This window comes from Dioscorea cayenensis, chromosome 19, assembly GCF_009730915.1.
Source record: "Dioscorea cayenensis subsp. rotundata cultivar TDr96_F1 chromosome 19, TDr96_F1_v2_PseudoChromosome.rev07_lg8_w22 25.fasta, whole genome shotgun sequence".
In the NCBI taxonomy this organism is placed as follows: domain Eukaryota; kingdom Viridiplantae; phylum Streptophyta; class Magnoliopsida; order Dioscoreales; family Dioscoreaceae; genus Dioscorea; species Dioscorea cayenensis.
This window is the reverse complement of record NC_052489.1, coordinates 8304631-8309693: the sequence shown is the minus strand read 5'-3', so window position 1 is coordinate 8309693 and position 5063 is coordinate 8304631. Positions and strand designations below refer to the sequence as shown.

At 31.9% G+C, this 5063-nt stretch overlaps 1 long non-coding RNA gene across 1 annotated transcript; it reads left to right on the top strand.

The window, feature by feature from the left end:
- The first annotated feature begins 274 nt into the window (after positions 1 to 274).
- On the top strand, positions 275 to 3512 carry LOC120250660. Its single transcript, XR_005533052.1, has 6 exons — positions 275 to 334; positions 550 to 670; positions 741 to 807; positions 2601 to 2792; positions 3079 to 3166; positions 3283 to 3512. It is a non-coding gene; the product is annotated as an uncharacterized LOC120250660 (long non-coding RNA).
- The last annotated feature ends 1551 nt before the right edge of the window (positions 3513 to 5063 follow it).

Sequence of the window (5063 nt, the reverse complement as noted above, 5' to 3'; positions counted from 1 at the left end):
GGAGACTCTATTTCGAATTAGTCTCGTGTAGAGAGACTCTAATTCTATCTCAAGCCCTTCTAAGCTACTCATAATTTCTGCCAATCGATCTTGTGCCTTCATCGCTCTTAAGCCATCAACATCTTTGCATGAAACAAACTCATATATTGAATTGAATGAGAAATTGCCACTTCGAATCTTCAAACTCATATATGATTTTTACTGATGGAAACATTGAAACATGGACTCCATTTCTTTCCGGTATCACTTCAGTTGGAAAAATTGCTTCACAGGTTATTCACAGGGCAGAGCACTTCCTAACTGACAACAATGAAGGGCAACCTCCATTATGGCTGTGCGTGGTTTAACAATTGTAGTGATCTTTATTTTATGTATGCTTGTTATTGGTACTTATTTTATCTGTGTGAATGGCTTAACAATTATGGTGATCTTTATTTTATGTATGTTTGTTATCGCTACTCATTTTGTCTGTGTGTGTGTAATTTATTCATTATTTTGTCGTTTTCACCATGCAAATTATACATGCATTGAAGTAATGCATTTTTGTAGGTTTGCATTGTGAGCTTTCCAAGGATGGGTACCATATACAAATGTTGGCTATGATGGTATCCAATAGATCCCATGCCCATTTGTTTGCCAAAGTTTGATAACTGCAACGGTCAAGTAGAAGGTGAGTTCCTAACCCATGGTATTAACATTGACAGTAGATGTGAGTGATCTTGTTGGGTATTTCTTTGCAGAAGGTTCCATGAGAAAGGGTGGGGTTTCTATGCTGCTAGGCTGTGGTTTGCTTTGCTGCTTATTCAGGTCCCTCTCTCGCTCACTCGCTCTATATATATATATATATATATATTTGTTTATTTTTATTTATATATCTCCAAGATAACTCACATTAGAAGAATGTGAATTATCTTGTTGGGTATTTGTTTCAACTGTTCAAATACTTTGCTATAAGCATCTCAATATCTCAATGCCATGGTCTGGCTATGGCTCACTAGGGCAGACAAAGCCCTTTATCACCTATGGAAATAAAACCTAATGCCACCCCGCAGATTCATGATTCAATGTAGTCCATTAAATTTAATTTTTTTCTTTTAAAAAAAACATCCAAGATGGAGAGGCCCTTTGAGCGGAAAAACAAAGCCTAATCACGGCCTGGTTATATAAAAACAAAGCCTAATCATGGCCTGTTTATGCATTGGCTTGTTTATAAAACCATCCAATGTTTTTAGTGCATTAGTTTACCTTTTGGATTTTTAAATCTTGGGGGAATTATGGTAGTGATGTTTTATAACTGTGTCCTAATTGTGATCTGGTCAAATCTGAATGGTATATAACTTTGTTCTTTCTTTTTTCTGAATTGTTAAAGAAGAAGATATATTCTTCTTCTTTAGTTCATAGCAAAATTTTCCATTTATCAGAACAATTTATTATTTATGAATGAAAAGTACCCTTTTTGAACTCTTATCAGATGGGAAAGATACTATTGAACAATTAGAAAGACACTGTTGAATAAAAACATATTTTACTATCTTATCAGATGGGTTAGCAATATATTTTAAACTAAAAATTTCTTCAGTGAACAAAATTTGCAGCCAATTCCATTTATGTGCTTGTTTTTTTTCCCTAAAAATTTCTTGTTTCCCTTTCAACTCATCACTCTGAGCTGCCATTGTTCTTTTTGGATTTTCCCTTTTGAAAGTTTATGCCTATGGAATAGAAGGGTTCATTCTCTATGGTTTGTTTTCTTATGACTTTTTTGGTGCTATTTTTGGCCTTTGATTACTGTTTCTGGTGTTGCTTGATGTGGTGTTGGATCTGATATGATGTGGTTTTGATTTCAGTGATGATGGACTTGATGAATTTGTTGGAAAAGTTTGGATTTTAGATGTCATTCGGTTCATGTGGGAGGCCTTTTTGGTTGTAGTTTGCTAATTTTGCTGATCTGATTTGATGGGTATTTGATTGTAGTTTCTAACTTGGTAATTGTTCTATTTCTTTCACCTATATTCTTCTTTCCTTCAATGAAAAGCTTGGATCTTTGAACTGAGAATTCATTTGTCCAAGTTTCTCCCAAATTTCTGTGATTGGAGAACAGAGCTCCACAAGGAGCTTATCGATTTGAATGCATTTGGACTCAACTAGGATGATTTTTGCAATATTTCAACCAATTTATAGAAAATCCAATTGAATTTTCATAAACTTTTCCATGCTCAATGAGAAGTTTATTTCTAATGTCTTATCTTATGGCTGGTATTGTTTTTATTTTTTAAATTTTTTTTTACCAAAGATTTACATAGTTTGGCAAGTAATAAATACTTTCTAATTGTGCAACAGTGCCTTTTGTTGTGAACTAAAGAAGAAGAATATATTGTTCTGATAAGATGAATATACTTTGAACTCTTATCAGATGGGTTAGCAATATACTTTTATGATATTTTCTTGATTTATTTTCCACCCTGTTCTCTTTGTATTTCCTAGTTGTTCTTTAGATAAATGAAAGATAATATCAAATGAAAAGAAGACAAATTTATGCACTCACTTTAATATGATTCAAAACATAATGGACTTATTACCCAGACGTTCATCTTTTGATATAGGAATCATTCATACTCTTGTTTCTTGAACTTGGCTTGCCAGAAAGGCTATTGTCTGAAATGATTGAGAGACAGGTGCAAGCAGGTTAGATCAAGCTAGTGTTACACATATATAGACTCAAAAAGAGAAATGTAGGCCAAACAATCGTCAACGTGGAGCTCCTAAACACTGTTACTCGCATGGTAAATGGAGAGGTGTGTGATACTATGTATATTTAAATTTAGTTTTATATATAAAAATTAGAGTAGCAAATTTGTTGTTGGTTTAGAGTCACACAATGATCTATATTGAAGAAAAGGTTTTTTTTTTAAAATACTTATTTTTTCTTATTTACATAGATATGTTTTGTTCATCTATTGTTTGATGGTTGTATATTTAATCATTTTATTTTGGTTTGTTGTAGGATTTTTATGGATATATTGTCGATAATTTTTAAATGGTCTTTAAACAATTTTAACTTCTATTTTACATGATTTGTAGGTACTTGATGCTTCTACGACTCAACAAACGCTGTATGGGAATAATATTCTCATGAATCAAGTCATCAAGCAAAATCCAAATGCATCAAGTAAGGTCATTATTTTTTTGTCATTTAAATAGTTTGTTATTTTAAGTTTTTAGAGTAGTGTTTTATTGTTGCATACATCTTATTAATTGTAATTTTTTTTAAAATGTTTTTTGTAGGTGATGCTTTTTAGAAGATGATCGGTTATACTTAAGCAAATCCTTGTCGCTTTATTTGGTTAGACATTAAATGAAAGTAGTTTATCTTTGTGTTAGATTTGGAATTGAGACAAGATCTCTAGGTTGTCAAGATTGAATGGTTGTTTACTTTTGGACATGTATTTTATAAATATATGTTTGTGATGATGAAATAGTTTTATTTTAGTGGAATGCTTGTGTTAGATTTTGAATTGAGACAATAACTCTTAGTTAGCATGATTGAATGATAGTTTATTTTTCAACATGTACCTTATATATATATATATATATATATTTGTGGTCATGTAATAGTTTTTTTTTTTTTAAGTTTTAGTGGAATGTTTTTGTTTTTTATAATGGTATTGATTGTTTTAATTTATTGTACATTAATTTAATTGTGTATGAGTTATTAAACTATTCATAATATATTTCCAGGGATAATAATAATAGTTTTATTGATAGATTAATTATTAATAAAAAATTTTTACCGACGGTATAGTCGTTGCTAAAGTTAAACATGTCTTTTTGAATATACATCTATAGTAACGGATGTTGTAGTCATTGATAAATCAAATGGATTTATTCCAACAAATGTTGTAGCTGTTGGTATAGGTCTATGCTTATGAGATTTTTGTTGACGGTAAAAAATGTTGGAATATACATTTTATCATTGGTATAAGGTAAATAAATTTGAGATGCTTTACCAACGGTGAGACCAATAGTTACAGTTATATTCCGTTGGTAAATCCCATGAACCTTTTCCAATAGAAGCTATATCCGTTGGTATAGACATATGTGCATAAGATTTCTACTAATGGTAAAAAAGTTGTTGGAAAAAGTATTTTTATCGTTGGTATAGGGTAAGCAATTTGACGGTGCTATCTCAACAGTATGACCAATAGTTATATTTATATTCTGTCGGTAAAACTAATAAATCTATTCCAACAAACGCTATATCCGTTGGTATAGGTCTATACCTACAAGGCTTTTACTGATGGTAAAATGAGTGTTGGAATAGGCCTTGTTACCGTCGGTATAGGGTTTTGGGACCTATACCAATGGATTTTTGACTTTTACCAATGTATTTTACACCGTCACTATATGGAAATTTATTTGTAGTGTTTGTTCCTAAAATTTCAAAATATTCAATATATTCTTTTTTGATTTTCTTTTTTTGTTTATTTTTATCCTAGATCCACGTGATTGACACTTACCGCCTGGTATGCTAAACTATTAAAAAATAAAAAGTAGGATAGAGGAAATATGTGACGTAATGATAAGAGCCTAAATGTATGTATTTATATGTGGGATTTATACATGCATTTTTTATTGAATCGATCCTTGTTTTATGTTTAGTTTGGTTATATTTGTGTGGCAGACCTAAAGGAAGCCGATTGGAGCTCAAGAATGTAAGTGGGAAGAAATCGGAATAAAAAATTGCGTATATGAGTTATAATACTTAGCGGGCACTTAGCAGAAGAGTTAGGTGCTATTAGAACATGGCTGTAAACCTCACGGGCGCATGAAGCCCAGGAGACTCATTGGAAATTTCAGCACAGTTATAGTAGAAAAATGGTGCAGTAAAACACTATAGCAGGTAATGTAACCGGTTACTACAGCAAAAGCATTATAGCACCCCGAATCAAATTTCAATCAGAATCGGCTGTGAACCTCAAGTGCTCGATACGCCCACATGGAGCCTGTAAGGCTCGGGTGGATCTTTCTAAGTGGGAAGTTAGGGCAGATTTTTGGGGAATTTTTTC